This window comes from Pinus tabuliformis, chromosome 9 (assembly GCF_031772625.1).
Source record: "Pinus tabuliformis cultivar Carrire ecotype Pingquan chromosome 9, CPIR1, whole genome shotgun sequence".
Taxonomy (NCBI): domain Eukaryota; kingdom Viridiplantae; phylum Streptophyta; class Pinopsida; order Pinales; family Pinaceae; genus Pinus; species Pinus tabuliformis.
Window position 1 is genome coordinate 935,286,154 of NC_142307.1, and position 17,915 is coordinate 935,304,068.

At 36.7% G+C, this 17,915-nt stretch overlaps 1 pseudogene; it reads right to left on the minus strand.

Moving 5' to 3' along the window:
* Window positions 1–17,576, minus strand: part of LOC149151829 (uncharacterized) — a 65,100-nt pseudogene extending 47,524 nt beyond the window's left edge.
* Window positions 17,577–17,915: the final 339 nt, after the last annotated feature.

Below are 17,915 nucleotides of genomic sequence, written 5' to 3' on the forward strand. Positions count from 1 at the left end.
TTGTGGATGTTGTAGCTGAGGTATTTTTAGCTATTTCTTTAATGCAACTATGTCATCGTTCTTCTCTTTGATAAGTTGTTTTGTAGCTTTTATATCCTTGGGATCGTGTCCCAAGTCAATTACTAAGTCCTCTAAGGACTTGATCCTGGTATCGTTGGGCTGTGAGGAGGCCTTCTCCAACTGGAATTGTGCTGAGATGTTGTTCAAAGAGTTTTGTAGCTAGTGGGCCACTATGGCTTTACTTATCAGGGTGGTGTATATCATCTCTCCAGCCTGTTTATGCAATTCAATTTGGTCTATGGGATGAATATCCCTTGCCAGCACTTCAAAATCTACCGTTTTGAAATCTGATGTTGTCTTTGGCTACTGGGCTATAGGCTTCACAAAGGTCATCTACAGCTTCCCTTCTTTAATTTCCAAAGGTTGACATTAGCCTTGTTTGATTGGTAGGAGTCAGCTTCAGATATTATGCATACGTTTGGGCCTTAAGCCTCTCATTCCTAGCCTTGATTTCTTTATACCTTTCCTTGATATCTTGGTATTTATCAGATGGAATTCTAAAAGAAGACACTTCAACACTGAGCTACCTTTCCAACATCTGAGTTTGTGATGTGGAAGGCTCTCGCATGCCTCCATATGGAGTGGCAGGCCTACTTCTTTATGCTCCCGTATTAGTGACCTCAGCTGAGTCTTCAATATACTCTTTCTCGGAGGCTGGACTTATCTTTTGCCTCTTGTTTGATTCCTACTGCAAATCAAAGGTGGCTCTTCCTGAAGTGGAAGCCCCTTCTCTATTTCCTTTTGGGATCTTATTCTCATTCTGAGGAGTCCGCATGATTGGAGGAGTACTCATAGTAGTCTATAGTTCTTTTGGTACTTGCAGAAAAGAGTTGTCATCAAGCTGCTTTTCTAAATCAATGAGAGCATTCTCTACATCTATTATGGTATCGTCCTGGTCTACTAGGGTACCTTCCACCCATTCTGTATGGTTTGCATATGCTTCTATTTTAGGTATGGGATGGTGGATGAAAGGTCCTAGCTTGAACTTTTGTCTCTTCTTTGTGATAAAATCCAAAGGATCATATCTCCAAACAAAACTTCTATGGAATTTCATATTCTGTAGTATCAAATCTTCCTCTTTTCTAGCCTCTCTAGAGTTGCATATTAAGGGGCCTAGTTGGTCTTTTATTTTGAAATTGGCCTTCTTCTTGGCATTGACAAAGTTTACCTCATCTGCATTGATAATTTGCCTATAGCATTCTAATGCAAACAAACCCATGGGGGGGTATCTTGGCAACTTATATGGTGCAAGAATGCAACCATATATCCTAATTTATGTGTGGTTCGGGTAAAGGTACCTGTCACCCACTTTGGTCTGCTTTGATAGTTGAAGGACTCTCTTTATTTCTGGACTGATTCTTGGAGGAGGGTTTCCAGTCAACATTGTCATAACCAAATGTACAAATAAGTCAATGAATTCTGAATAACAGTATGGATACTGATACTCGTGGACTAATGGGGTCCAAAAAATGACTGACCTACGTTGATGCTTGGTGTCCATTTTTTGGACGGTGAATGGGAATTTCTCTAATTGATAATATAAGAACATATGGTATAATACTGAGGAGTATTTGAAAACCTTTTCATTTCCCATTCTTGTGAATTTATCATGCATTCCGTCAACTATGAATGTGGCAAAGTCATAAATGGTTGCAGGACGCTGTCCTCGGGTATAGATGGACATAAAAGCCAGGATAATTTCATCAATGTACTCACTTGTGGAGTAACCAAAAACACAATATATCATGGCTACAATATTTCAGCCCCATGGGGAAAAAATAGTTGCCACATATGGAGGGGGGTCGTTAGGGATGTGATTCTCTTCTCTGATGAAGGTTTCAAGCAATTGGGCCAATTTCATAGAGTTGAGTTTGGGATATAAGTCCAACAGATCTCTAATTGAGAGGGGAGTTAGGTTTGGCCCTAGTTGGAGCCGCAACATTTCATTTATAGACTCAGTAGTGATGGTGAAAAGGACCTTCTACTCATGATACATGATAGTTTTGTGACTTGGGATGTAACAAGCATAGCACATATACAAAATTTCAGGAAAAATGTGGACTTGGGGGAACTAGTGCTTGGGAAAATTTGACTCCCAAAGGCCAATTTCATCAGCATGGTTCAGGAAGTTGTCCCTACCTTGGGAATGTACTTTGAGCAAGAGCTCTATGACAGTGGTACCTTTTATCTAGAAATCTTTATCAGCTAGAGGAAGGTGGTCCAGGTCTAAACGGGGTGTAGAGATGGGTCTCACATCCATAGCAATTGGAGCAGCCATACTTAGTTCTTGTGGATTTGAGTATGGGGGGTAATTTTAAGTTTTCTATGGCAACTGTGTTCTTGCAGATGGTTTTGGTCTAAAGTGTAAAAACAAAAATAAATCTAATTATTTTCCACTTAATTTAAAGTGTTATGAGGGAAATTTACTGGAATTAGATGACTAAGTGGGTTTTCCACAGTTAAATACTTGGAATTGGGTAAATTTGACTATAACTTGTAGTTTATGGAGGTTCGTAGGGGTTTGTACAACTCTGGTATGGATGGATGACTGTGTCGGACTGTCTGTAGCTTCTGTGGAGCAATCGTGGAGGTTCATGAGCTATTTCAGTAGTTTGCGAGAGTTGCGACGATGCTCTGAGTTCTCAAAGGCAAACGTGTGAAAAGAGCAAAAAGAGGGGTAATTAGGCTTTTATAGGAAAATGGTTAATTTTGGCAGGTTTTCACTAATGTATGAATAGTGGCATTTTTCGGTTGGAAAGGGGAAGCAGTTTGGGAGCTCATCGCTGCTTTTGTGGTGTGGGCGCTATTCGGGATGGGCTGCCTGATTCCATTCAGCACTTGACACGTAGCATTGGGGGCCAAGGGGAAAACCACCTCATCGGGCAGGTAAAGGGTGGACATCGGGTCGGCCCGATATAGATGATAGGCATTGGATGTAAAGGAGGGACAATCAGTAGTGGTTGAGAGATGGGAGTTGCACAGTGATTTAACCATAAAGTTTTCGGGGGGGGGACCCATGGGCCTAATCACAGCGGTATGAGATTATCTTAACCTTTAATCTCATCAGGGTGCTCTAATGTGAGATTAAGGGCTAAGGTGGGGTTATTAATATATTTTTGCGGGATATGGGTAATAATATAGTTTATAATTAACCTAAGGGGTGGGGTTAATTTACACCACAAGAATTAAATATATATGGCAAATTGGGTTTTTCGGGGATTTTTTATATATTAATAAATGTTAATATGAAGTGAAATGAGTTGGGGGGGTGGGGGTGCTTGACTTAGGATAAATGTTACATCATGGGTTTCTTATCATAGAACATGTTTGTTATGGGTTTTCCCTAGGCAAAAGACTTAGCCTTTAGGAAAAGGACTTTTGTGGGAGGGGGAGGAGGGATGAATGAATTGTAAGGGGTTTTTAACACCTTTGTTTCTTTTCTTAAGTCATCAAGCCAAGGGTCCGGTCCCTCCAGAAGTCAGAGAAATGCTCTAAGCCTCTTTGACTTAAGGAGCTAAAGATATTAATCTTTTATTATGAAGGGGAAGTTAATGACTGATGTAGGGGTTAAAATGAAAGATAGGGATGTTAAATGAATCATGTTGTGAACCATTGTCTTTGCTTTATGTACTGCTTATGCATATTTAAAAGATGCATTTGGAAAAATATCACAAGTTCTTTTCATGTAATCACAAGACATTTCTACGACCTTTCTACTACTTACCCATCTACTTATCCTACTATTTTTTCTTCACTTTATTTGGGTGCAATTAGGCTAGCAAACCCTTATCAATCTTCTCTTTTCTTTACAAAATAAACTATCTAAGTCTAAACTTATATCATCCAAGGACTCATATTAAACTGATGAGCTCCTTTTATTTACTCTACCTATCTAATGATTTTCCAGGATTACACTGTTTGGTCAGATTTATTCACTACCTGTAAACATAAAATTCAAATCATGAAATAGCCAAGTTTAAACATTTTGACTATTCATGGATTGTGGCATAAGTAACAAGCTGCACACAATCATTTATTAAGCATAAAAAGTAAATAGTAGTGGCATTTTGACTTGCACACTTTCCATGGTCTCTTTTTTCTTTTGGGGTTCATATATTTCATTTTTTTTTTACCTATCTTCATTCTTTTTATCCTTTGATTATTCTTTTAGGACATACCCTCTTTACATTTTTTAATTTTTTAATATGGAAAACATTTGTAGAAAGCAAAGGTTTGTACAATATTACAAGGCTTAACCTTTAGTCATTCAAAATTATGTCTCCTATTGGTATATGAACCTAACAGTGGCTCCACTTGGGGATGGCATTTCCTAGTGAAATGTCAAGAACATTGTAGATCAGTAGCCTTTGAATTGTTATTGATATTACCTTGCTAAATGTTCATCTATGCTTCTGTATTATTAATACTTATGACAGTGAATCTTTCAAAACTTAGGGCCTTCTCTTCGGGCTTCAACTTCAATGACCACCATCCAATCCAAACTAAACTTTTTGAAGAAAAATGGAATATGTACAATGGAAAGTAAAAATCAGTAGTTAGGTTCAAAATAGTGTTTGAGCATTCGACCATTCACTGGTCCACCTTTTGCTTTTGTACCATCCATTTCTATTAGGAAGAAATCATTATTACCTTTGAAAGCATAAATGACATATGGGCCTTTCCATAGGAACTCAAATTTCCCACGTTTACGTTTAGCTTCCCTCCTTGAAACCCATTTTAGGACTTTGTCACCAAGGTAGAAATCTTCAGCCTTGGTTCTCTTGTCAAAAATCTTTTTAATTCTTTCCTGCACAACCTAAGATCCAATATAAATTTCCTCCCTGGTTTTTTGAAGGTGAATGGTTTGGTTGATTCTCCTTTGGATACTATTTGGTTCAACCTACAACTCTTGAAGAAGCTTCATCACTGGTGTTCCCGAGGAGGATGGAAAGACAACTTCCATCCCATAAAATAGCTGGTAGGGTGAAGTACAAATTGATTTCTTTGTTGTTAGTCTGTCTGCCCATAAGGCATTGAACAACTTTTTGTTCCATGTTTTCTTATTGTCCTCCAACAACTTTTTTATGATGTTCACTAGGCTTTTGTTTGAGGATTATACCAGTCCATTTCCTTGAGGATAATAGGTTGTGGAATGGAATAGGGTTATATGGTACTTATTGCAGAACTCTATCATTCTTTTTTATTTAAAGGCTGTTGCATTATCAGTAATGAGCTTAGTTGGACATCCAAATCATGACAGAATGTTATTTTCAAGGAAGGTTATGATAACAGTGTCAGTGGCTTGCCTTGAAGGTATGGCCTCTATCCGTTTTGTGAAGTAGTTTGTGGCAGTGAGGATCCATTTGTGTTGGGCAGAGGAAGGTGGGTGAATTTCACCAATGAATTCTAAACCCCATTGTTGGAAAGGTGTTTCAGCAGAGATTGTCTTGAGGGGTAATGGTAGAAGCTTTTTCTTTCCCTCAAAAACTTGACATTTGTGATAGGAGGTCACATATTTCTTTACATCAGAAAACAAGGTAGGCCAGTAGAAATCGGCTCTAAGAATTTTACTAGCGGTTGATTTCTAATAAAGGTGTCCTCCAGAGTCACCTACATGAAACTCTTGAAATACTTTGTCATATTCATCTTTTAATAAACACTTGAGAAGAATACCTTCCTGATTTCTCCAAAACAAAGCATTATCAAATATACAAAATTTTAAGGACTTCATCTTCAAAAATATGCTTTTGGTCTTATATAATTCAGGAGGAGCTTGTAAATTTTGTAAAACATAAATGATATCATCTTACCATGGTGATTCAATAAAGGCCTGGTTGATTAGTGGAGTCACGATCTACTCTTCATTATCTATTTGTGCAATAAAGTTTATATCTAGGGCCTAACAGTTTGATTTAGCCATGAGCTTGGCTAAACCTTGGCCCTTGATTAACTTAGTTGGTTTGATTTCTATGTCATATTCTAAAATAGTAGCAATCCATTTTCCCCTCTTTCCATCTGGACCACCTTGAGTTAGGATGTCTTTGACTACTGAATTGGGAACATAGGCTACTATATGAGAATATAAAATGTATACCCTAAAGTCCTTGATAGCTTTGACCAAAGCAAAAGCTTGTTTTTCCATTATGTTGTATTTTAAGGGGGCATCTCTCAGGACCTTGCTAAAGAAAGCAATAGTTTGTTCATAGCCCTGGTCATTTTTCTGCAATAAAACTGCAGCAATTGTGTGCTCAGAAGCAAAGGAAAATAAGATGAAATCTCTGTCAAATTTTGGATTGATCAAAACTTGTGTTCTAGTTAAGGCTAGTTTAATTTATTCAAAGGATTTCTTAGCCTCAACAGTCCATTTTATGGTTGAATCTTTTCTTAACATATTGTTCAGTGATCTAATTAATTCTTCTAGATTAGAAATAAATCTCCAAAGAAAGTTAATTTTCCCTAAGAAAGTTTGTAATTCTCCGATGTTCCTTAGATGTTGTATCTATAAGATGGCTTTTATTCTTGCCAGGTCTATTCGGATACCATCTTTTGAAATTATATGATCTAGTAACTTTCCTTCTTCTAACCCAAACAAAGACTTCTTAGGGTTTAACGAAATTCCATATTTCCTGCATTTGATAAAAACCTGCCTTAGATGATCCAAATGTTGGCTATTAGATTTTGAAAATACAGTAATGTCGTCTAGTTATATTACAAGAAAATCATGAATTCCTTTGGCAAAGGCTATATCCATAGCCCTTTGGAAAGTGGCTCCTGCATTCATTAGTCCAAAAGTCATTTTCAGATACATGAAGGTGCCCCAAGGAGTAGTGAAGTCAGTCTTGGCTTGATCATCATGATGAACTAAGATCTAATTGTAACCAGAAAACCCATCCAATAATGAGATTCTAGTTGATCCAACTACCCTTTGCAAAATATGATCCATTTTGGGGAGAGGGTAATTGTCTTTGAGTGATACTTTGTTGAGGTTCCTAAGGTCCACACAGAGTCTTATCTCACCAATTTTCTTCCTAGTTGGAACCAAGTTTGAAACCCAATCAAAAAATCTGATTAGCGTGATTATATTAGCATCATACATTCTCTGAATTTCCTTTTCAATTGAAGGTAATAGGACCGGATTTATCCTTTTAATTTTTTGTCTGAAAGGTTTTTGATTTTTTTGATTTTCTTTTATAGGGATTGTGTGTTGTATGATGTTGGTGTCATAGGATTTGAGGTCCTCATAACTCCAAGCAAAGACATCCTGAAATTATTTTAATAACTCAATGTATTTTACTCTTTCAGTGGGAGGTAATGATTTAGAAAGTTTGATCAATTTTGGATTTTCATCAGTGCCTATATTACACTCCTCCATATCATATTTCAAAGGTTCCATTTTAGGCTTTCTAGGAACATCATTTGAATCAAACAAGTCTTCCAAAGGGGTTAATCCTTTAGGCAAGAAATTGTCTTTGAGATTGATTACTTCAGTGTCTTTGTTAATTATCTCATCAATCTCAACTTGCTCTAGGTTTTCTACATCTGATTTTGTAAATTTAGTGGGATGAAATCTATCTATCTCTTCACCTTCTATCTCATTTATTTCTATTTTATCTTTAGTGTTAGGATATATTGATGTGTCAATATCTATATTGCTATTTAAAAATTCTTGTTCTGAGACCAAAAATTTGTTTATTTGTTTGTCATCAACAAATATTTTCTAGTTCTTCAAATTATCTGGAATTGCAGGCTTGTGCCTTACTTCAGCAGTGTACTGATAGTTAGGATGAAAGGGTAACTTGCAGGTGCTGGCGAATATTGCTAAACTATGAGCTTGCATATTATGTTTTCTAGGAATGACAACAACTTTGGTTTCTAAAAAAGTGTTTAATATTTCTACAATGGTTCCTTTGTAACAACTTAATCTAGGGTATTTAGTCATATATACAACATTAATTTTTTTATCACTAATTCAGAGTCTCCCATGATAGAAACTCTTATAGCTCCTAGCTTCCTAACTAATTTGAGACCTAAAATTAGTTCTTCATACTCGGCCATATTGTTAGTACAATTAAAATTTAGTATGTATGCATGGCCTTCTGAGTAATCATTCTCTAGATTGTATATCCAAACTCCTACTCTTGCTCCAAACTTATTGATTGACCCATCAAACTCAAGATGCCACAATGTCTCATGTTCATAATTAGCATCATTTGTTTCCACTAACTTTTCCTCATCTTGACTACCTTGTTTAGTTGAAAGTTTTAAAGTTCGGACAATTTCCTCTTGTTTTGAAACTACAATTTCTTTTGGTTATGTATCAACACTGTCTAAAAAAGTTTCTTGTGTTTGACCAATATTATACAGAATAAAAGAGTCAATATATGAATGTACAGAGTAGATAGGAAAGTTTTGAGGCCGATCCCGGCTACTCACCATGTAATTTCATTAAATTTTCTCGATACAATTTCTTGGGTTGTCCAAAAACAGAAATTGTTGCATATGACATATCAAGTTGTAGAGATCCCTGAAGTTTGGCTCCCCATGACCTGGATAATAGCATGCCATACTTCGATGGGATGTCAGCAACCACAATATCCATAAGGATTCTCTTGGAAGGATATTGAACTAAGGTGACACAGAGGTCCTTAATCAACCCTAGACACTTTACTTGACTTGAGTTAAGTCCTTGTAAGGTCTTGTAATGTCTAGGTTCAATTTTTCCATTACTGATTTGGGCATTAAGTTGTGGAAAGCTCCAGAATCCAACATTGCATTATGAAGAATTTTGTCATGGATGCCAAGGCTAATAAGAAAGGTGGTATTCCTCCTTCTATTGGTTTTCCATTGACATATAGACCAAATATAAGTTCAGGTTGGTCATCAAACAGGTTAACAGAATCCTCATTTTCAGGAAGGTTTAGGGTCTGGTTTATCTGTGTTTTGTAGGTTTCATTCTTGATTAACTCTGTCAAAGGGACTGAAACCTTTAGCTTAGCTACCTCTGCTCCCAAATTAAAAGGTAAAGGGTTTTCTCTATTTGAGGGTTTGGACTTTTGACAGTAGGGATTTGGGTGGGATGGTCTTCTTTTCCTTATTGGGGGACCTCTTTCTGTGAATTTTCCAATCTAGTATTTTGAGGTGTGTCCACTAGTTTTTTGGGGGGAATTGAAGTAGAGGGTTGATCATCAGAAGGTTGATTAGGGGTTATATCTTCAATAGTAGGGCCAGAAGAGTTCTGGTTTTGTCTGGGGAGAATCTGGAGGATTTTAGAAACCAGGGCTTCTTTGATTTTCTTAGGTTGATTTGGCTTTGTTGATTTGGTTAGGGATATCAGAATTCTTTTTACTCCTTAGGTTGTACTGCTTATGTACTTAAAACATGGAAGAATCATAGCCTTGTTTATAATCAAATGACTCTATAGACTGGATTTGCAATTGTTGCAGCATATGCAATTCCTGATCATCTTGGGTCAGAAGAACAACACCTTCATCATCTAATCCCATCAGGTTAATCTTTATATCTTACTCTGGGTCTTCGGGATGGGATTTTTCTGCATAATTTTCTTGGAAAGGAGGTCTGATATTCTGATTAGGTCCATTTGTTCCAGTGTTTTGGTTTTGGTTTTTCCTAAAGTTCGGATTTCTAACCAAGGGTGCCTGTTGATTATCCCACTGGGGTTTCCTCTCTATATTCTCTATTCTATCCATTAACTTTTCCATGCCTTTTGCTAAACTATCTATCTTAATGTCAGAGGGTGAAGGCTTGTCTTTAGCTGAGCTTCTTCTTTCATTCCTAACTCTAGCTCTTTTAGCTAATAAATTAGCCTCAACGCTTACTACTACACTTTGCATATCTTCTAGGGTTGGGGGGTTTCTTTCCTTGAGCTGGAATGCCATGTCTGTGTCAAAACCATCAGGGAAATTTATCAAATCTAAGTCAGGTGGAGGTCTAAGATTAACTAGAATTGCATTATATATATTGTTAAATCTGGTGCAATAATCTTGAACAATCTCATTGGGTCCTCTCCTTATATTTTCATATTCTGAAAGGATCTGTAGAGGATTCTTTTTATTTTCCCATCTATTCAAAAATTGTTATTGAAATACTTATAAACTATCAATACTATTATTAGACAGTGATCTAAACCATTTCCTAACATCACCAGCTAAAGTCTGAGCAAATAATCTCATTTGGACATCCACAATATCAATTTCATGAAGTTCAAAGTAGTTTGTCATTTTATTAACATGGTGCTATATAGTGTAGTGTCATATGCCATCAAATTGGACGATTTTACTCTGGTATTCTGCTGGCATGGCATGAAGTGGAGCAGGTAAGACAAGGGGAGCATATCTATTTGCCATGGCTATAAGCTGGGAAGGGCTAAAATGTGGGGTTGAGGCACTGGAAGATGATACAGTGTGGAGGGTGAACTAGGACCAGTAGGTGGTACTTGGGATATGATAGGTTGTTAAGGGAGTGAGGGCATGAATGGAGGTGGGGAATGGGCTTCAGATGTTGAAGGGAATAATGGTGAACTGAGAGTAGTGGACAATTGTTCAGAAAGCTCAGGGATCTTGGAAGTACTAAGGGATGATTGTGGTGAATTTAGAAGGTATGCATCAATTGATTTGTTGTCTTTTTAGACTTCGAGGTTTGCAATAAACTCTGGATCTATGACAGTGTCACAAATTTCACTTTCAGACTTTGATCTAAATAATGACAGATCAAATTGCTCATAAAAGGGAAGATCTTCTAAAAACAACCATTCATTTGAGCATGAATTAGGTTTAACTAAGGGTGTGTGATTGGCTGAACTTTATTCTACTTTGGATTTTCTTCAAATCAGGTTGGGATTATCAAATACTGGGGGAGGGTTTGGATCTGAGTTGGCCCTAGTATAATATGTTTTCCTCGAAGCCAGAATTTCAGATTTTTTTTTTTTAAATTGTTTTCTTTTCATGATAAATAACTTCTAATAAATTACTTTAAGAGGCTCTAAATATAGAATGTTATGAAGCCAGCTCACAAAAAGATAGAAAAGATAGATCAACGCCTTAGAATTTAGCCTCTTCGAGGGGGCAACCTCCTTTACATTACACAAATGAATGATTCTTTGATGATTCAAATGAAAATCCCTCCTTTCTATATATAGGAGTCTAAGGAGTCACAATATAACCCAGCCGACCTAACAATAATAATATAAAGGCACTAAAATAACAATATGGGGACAATAGGGGCACAACAATATTAAAAAAGGATACAACTACAATATTAATGGGGTAATCACTAGTATTATAGGGACCTAACATGCCCCTCTCCTTTAAAAAAGTGTTGTCCTCAATGCTTGAGTAGTTCTGGATGCTTCTATATAAAATTCTCATCCTCCCATGTGGAATCTTCAGCGGATAAGTTCTTCCACTTGATGAGATACTCTGAAATTGATCGATTTAGCAGCTGTCGAGTTCTTGTTTCTGTGACTACTTCCGGTTCCAATATAATTTTTCCTTCCTTGTAAAATTCTAGCAATATTGTTTGAACTGGGAGCTTGTCGCCTATAACCATCTTTAAACATGAAACATGGAAAATTGGGTGCACTCAAGAACCTGTAGGAAGCTCCAATTTGTATGCCATAGTACCAATCTTTTGCAACACCTTGTACGGACCATAATACTTTGGTGATAATTTATTATCCTTCTTACCTTGCTTGAGGGACATTTGTTTATATGGTTATAGCTGTAGGAATACCCAATCACCTACATCAAAACTTCTTTCACTGCAATGTTGATCTGCCTGTTGTTTCATTCTATTCTGCACCAACACGAGGTTATCCTTTAAGAGTTGGAGGACTTGTTGTTGATGCTTGATGTGATGTTCCACTGCTTGAACCTTAGAATTTTCTCTTAAATATGATGTGATGGATGGTGGCTGATATCTATAAAGTGCCATAAATGGGGTCATTTTTGTTGCTATATGGAAGGAAGTGTTATAACACCATTCAGCCAGAGGCAACCATTTGACCCATTGTGTCTGTTTATCAGATACAAAGCAACGAAGATATCCTTCCAAACAATTTGTTTACTATCTTAGTTTGCCTATCATATTGAGGATGATAAGATGAGCTATGAGCTAACTGCGTATCGAGACAAGAAAATAATTCTATCCAAAAATTTATAGTGAAAATGGGATCTCTGTCACTTACAATAATATTTGGGTTTCCATATAGCTTTTGAATTGTTTCCATAAATGCAGTAGAAACTGTATTGGCTTTAAATGGATGTGATAATGCATAAAAGTGTGCATACTTGGTAAGTCTGTCAACTACCACCATGATGACATTCTTTACCTCAGACTTGTGTAAACCTGTGATAAAATCCATTGAAACCTCCTCCCAACATTGGCTTGGAATGGATAAAGGTTGTAATAGACCCGAGGTCTTAATTGTTTCAACTTTATTTTGTTGGCAAACCAAACATTCCACCACAACAATTGGAAGAAAAAAGAGCAAAAGGGCTTTGTTACAATTGTGATAGCAAATACACTAAAGGTCATAAGTATGCTGAGAAGAAATTATTCTACATAGATTGTTAAGAGGAAGAAGAAAAAGAGAAAGAAAGGTCAAAAGAAGAGGATATACTCCAAGAACAAAGCCTAGATAAAGAAGAAATGAATTTGACCATATCTTGTAATTCATTGGTTGGAATTAGCACTCCTCAAACCATCAAGATAGAAGGACAAATCAAGAAGAAAAAGGTAATAGTGTTGATTGATTCAGGAAGTACCCACAATTTTATTCATTGTAAGGTAGCAAAAGAATTGAATTGCTTCCTATATCCAGCACCATAGTGTCAAGTGATGGTTGCAAATGGAGGAACAATAAATTACTTTGGAAAGTGCCATAATATCAAGCTATCCATGGGAGAATATGTATTGACTAGCCCAATGCTTTCCATTCCAATGGGAGGTGTTGATGTTGTACTAGGAGTCTAATGGCTACAATCCTTGGGTACAATAGTTTTTAATTTTCAAGAACTTTTCATGAAATTTTCTGTGGAAGGAAAGGAAGTTGAATTAAGGGGTATTGTAGGGAAACAGAGAAAGATAATCAGCTCTAACAGTATGATAAAGGTTCTAAAAAAGGAACAAAGAGGTGTAATTGCATAATTATGTTTGCTAGATGTTTCCACATCGAAATCATCTATTTACCCATATCTCTAAAAAGTCTTGGACAATCATTCCAAGGTATTTGTGACTCCCAAAGGTCTCCCACCTATTCGTGATCATGATCATGCTATTCATCTGATTCCAGGAAGTGTTCCTCCAAACATCAAGCCGTACAAATATCCCTATGCCCAAAAGAGTGAAATTGAACGTATGGTTGCAGAAATGCTAGAGGCTGGTATAACTCAACCTAGTCAAAGTTCTTTCTTTGCTCTAGTAGTATTGGTGCACAATAAGGATGGATCATGGCGCATGTGTCCAGATTATAGGGAGCTCAACAAGCTCACTATTAAAGATAAGTTTCCCATTCCTGTCATTGATGAATTACTGGATGAATTTCATGGATCAATTTACTTCACCAAGTTGGATCTTCGTTCAGGATATCATCAAATCAGAATGAAGACTGAAGACATTCCGAAAACAACATTTAGAACTCATGAGGGTCATTATGAATTTTTGGTCATGCCTTTTGGCCTTACCAATGCACCTTCTACATTTCAAGGTTTGATGAATTCCATTTTCAAACCCTTCCTTAGAAAATTTGTGTTAGCATCTTTTGATGATATACTAATCTACAACAAGTCTTGGAAGGATCATGTTGAACATGTTGACAGGGTGCTACAACTATTGGACGAGAAACAATTATATGCAGAAAGATCCAAATGTTTCTTTGGAGTACAAGAGGTGGAATTATTGGGTCATATTGTATCTCATGAAGGAGTTAAGGTAGACCCTAGAAAAATTAAAGCCATTAAGGAATGGAAAATCCCTACATCCGTAAAGCATCTACGAGGATTTCTCAGGTTGACAGGGTATTATCGTAAGTTTGTTAAGAATTATGGGAGAATAGCAGCACCTCTAACAACATAATTGAAGAAAGATGCATTTACATGGACTCTAGAAGCAACAAAGGCCTTCGAACATCTTAAAGAGGCAATGTGCCAAACACTGGTCTTAGCTACACTGGACTTCACAAAAACCTTTATTGTGGAATGTGATGCTTCAGGAAATGGAATTGGTGCTATTTTAATGCAAGATGAAAGACCCATTACTTTTGAAATTCATCCAATCAAGGGAAAGTTTTTACACAAAGCTATTTATGAGAAGGAAATGTTGGCAATACTACATGCACTTAAGAAATCATGACCCTACCTAATGGGAAGACACTTCAAGGTAAAAATGGATCATGATAGCCTTAAATACTTTTTAGAACAAAGATTATCCTCTGAAAAGAAAAAAAAGTGGGTCACAAATATGTTGGGTTATGACTTTGAAATCATCTACAAAAAAGGGAAGCAAAATGTGGTGGCAGATGCACTCTCAAGAAAGGATGAGGATGTGGAAGCATTTTTGTGCGCCATTTCTATTATCCAACCAGATTGGATAAACGAAGCAAGGGAGGAATGGAAGAATGATGAAGAAGTGTGGACAATTATTCGAAAGTTACAAAAAGATTCCAGTACATCTGATACATTTAGCTAGCAAAATGATTCGTTACGGTACAAAGATTGCTTATACCTCTGTAAGAATTCCCAACTCAAACAAAAGATTCTTATGGAATTGCACACTTCTCCCTTAGGAGGCACTCAGGATTTTAAAAACTTACCACAGGGTTAAGAAGGAATTTTTTTGGGAGGGCCTTAAATTGGATATTCAGAAGTAACTGATGCCCCAAGGAAAGAAAATGCAAACACCTAGTAAGCAACCTGAAAGCTCTGATATCGAATGTTATGAAACCAGCTCACAAAAAGATAGAAAAGATAGATCAACGCCTTAGAATTCAGCCTCTTCAAGGGGGAAAGCTCCTTCACATTACACAAATGAATGATTCTTTGATGTTTCAAATGACAAAACCTCCTTTCTATATATAGGAGTCTAAGGAGTCACAATATAACCCAACTGACCTAACAATAATAATATAAAGGCACAAAAATAACAATAGAGGGATTCTATGGGGCAAAGTAATAACAACATGGGGACAGTAGGGCACAACAATATTAATAAGGGATAAAACTACAATAGTAATGGGGTAATCACTAGTATTATAGGGACCTAACACAGAATTAAAAATTTCTTAAAGATTTATTAGGACTGAGGGTTCTCCCCAGTATGGTCGCCACTATGTTATCACTCAGAATTTTCCCTAGAAGTTATCAGAAGAAGGAAAATACTGAGGTAACTACAAACAAATCTTTTAAGTATAGGCTCTATCCAACTTATGACTCAGAGAGGGCTCTCTCTATATGTTTTAGATTTTTTCTGAGATTTTAGGCTAGTTTTTAAAGTTCAGGGAGGTTTTGGATTTGTATTGAAAGTTAGATGGTAGAATCCTTAAGCAAATGGATAGACTGGTGTCTCTGGCTATTGGGCTATGGAGTCAAAGAAGGGCAGTACGACTGGGATTAAATCATTAAAGGGAGTGTTCAGTGGGCAAGCTAGCAGAGTGAAACATAGATTTTCAAGTCGAATAGATGAAATGATCTTAACCAGGGTGAGAGGGCACTCAAGAATCCTCAAACCGGGACTAAAAGGAGGAATAGAGGATGATCATGAGCAAAGGGTAGGTCAGAATCCTTTACTATAGACCAAAGGGATTCTACTTGAACTAAGGAGCACTCAAGAATTCCTTAATTTAGATAATTTTAGAAGAAAACATACAAAATGCATAATAGTCAAAACAAAGTGCAATGAAGCAAGTTCTCAGATATCATTCCATATTAAGCATTTAGATTTCAGATACATTTAATATTATGGAAAAACTTTTAAAGAAAATTGACAACACAAAATAAGATACTTGTCTGTATTTCACACTACACATGAATCCAGTGAAATGTCTTTGCTTTATTCAATAATCCAACTTGCTAGTCCAATAGTGATACAATAGCTTACAATCTTTGATCAAGAAAACTATAGAAATGTCTAAGAATCCACCCTACATACTTCTAATTGTGAAGTATATATACAAAAAAAAATGATTACGAAATATCTCCAAACAACTTGATATTTATTTTAGTAAATACAAATATCTTCTTCCAAGAAGATAGAGACAGCTAATGAACTGTTTCTTGTTGTCCCTTTTATTATGGTTGTGCTGGCCTTTATGGTTGAAGTGTAGCCCTTTATGTTGGCTTACAGTTGTGGAGTTTCATGCTGGAGTCTTCTTTACTTTCATCTTTCAACTAATACTCTTTAACCCTGATACTCTTTGACCCTGTTGTGTTGTTTTTCACCTGTTTGACCCTGCTGCTTTCATTTTTACTGTGTAGTAACTTTTAGTTGTTTATTTATCATAGTAAATCTATCATTTTCTCCCACCCTTCTGAATCTAGTAATTTCACATTCACCATTATCCTGTAGATTTCATCAGCCTCAATATACTTTGCAAAATTGGGCTTGGTGAGGAACAAATGTTTTACCTCATGCTCAAGGAAAAACAAGTTCTCAAATGTGTCATATAATACTTTGCTTGTTGGCAGGGCTTTAATGGTTGAAGAATTGGCTTGTTCCTTAGCCAATTTTCTAAGTATATCACCATAGTCCAACTGTGTCATGAGTTTTTCATTGATGACCATAGGACTGGGTAGACCTTTCTCCCTCAAAATCTGAAATTTAGCCATGAACCTACCAATGGATACCTGCATATTGTGGCACTTTTCTTCCAAATTAAGCATAAGGCTCCTTTCGGAAAGGACCTTCCTTATCTCTAAAATGGCAGCAATCATGTCTTCTATATTTAGCTCTTGGAGCTCATATCTATTCTTGCTATTGAGGAAGTGGATGAGTCTATTTGCATCCTCTGGCTTATTTCCCAACTCCTCCTTTACTTTCTAGATAGCTTTAGTAGCTACCTTAACTATATCTGTTTGCTAAAAAATAACTTGGATTGATGGCCAAATATTATTGACAGAGTCAATGATATTGGCCCACAACATTTCCTTGGTTTGTCCAAGTGGTTTTTCTAGTGTTAAATCCTTCTCTAGGATTTTGATTCTCTCACCCATTCTCTGTGCCTTTTGTGTTTCTTCTTTTTGCTTGAGTTGGGCTAGTTTGCAATCAGTTTCCAACTTTGCCACCTTTTCCTTTATCTTTTTCATCTTTGTAGCATAGATGGTCATTTCTTCCATGGCTTTCACAAGTTCTATTGCTTTCTCTCTTGATGCACCTGCTGCTGATGTAGACTCTGTTGTTGCTTGCAAGGTTGTTGCAATTGGAACTGTAGGTGCCAAAGATGCTGCTAATGTGGATGACACTGTTGTAGAGACTTTGGGGATAACATTTATTGAAGCGGTGGCCATTTCTGCTTGTTTTAATTGGATCAAAGCATCCAATTCCTTTTCAGTCTCTTTATGTTGGTCATTCAATTTCAAGACCAAGTCCATTAGTTCTTCATGCCCCTGCTGGGCTTCTAGGACTTCTAGTGTTTGTGGATGCTGTAGATGAGGTATTTTTAGTTGTTTCTTTAATGCAACTATGTCATCATTCTTCTTTTTGATAATTTGTTCTGTGGCTTTTATATCCTTGGGATCATGTCCCAATTCAATTACTAAGTCCTCTAAGGACTTGATCCTGGTATCCTTGGCCTGTGAGGAGGCCTTCTCCAACTGGAATTGTGTTGAGATGTTGTTCAAATAGTT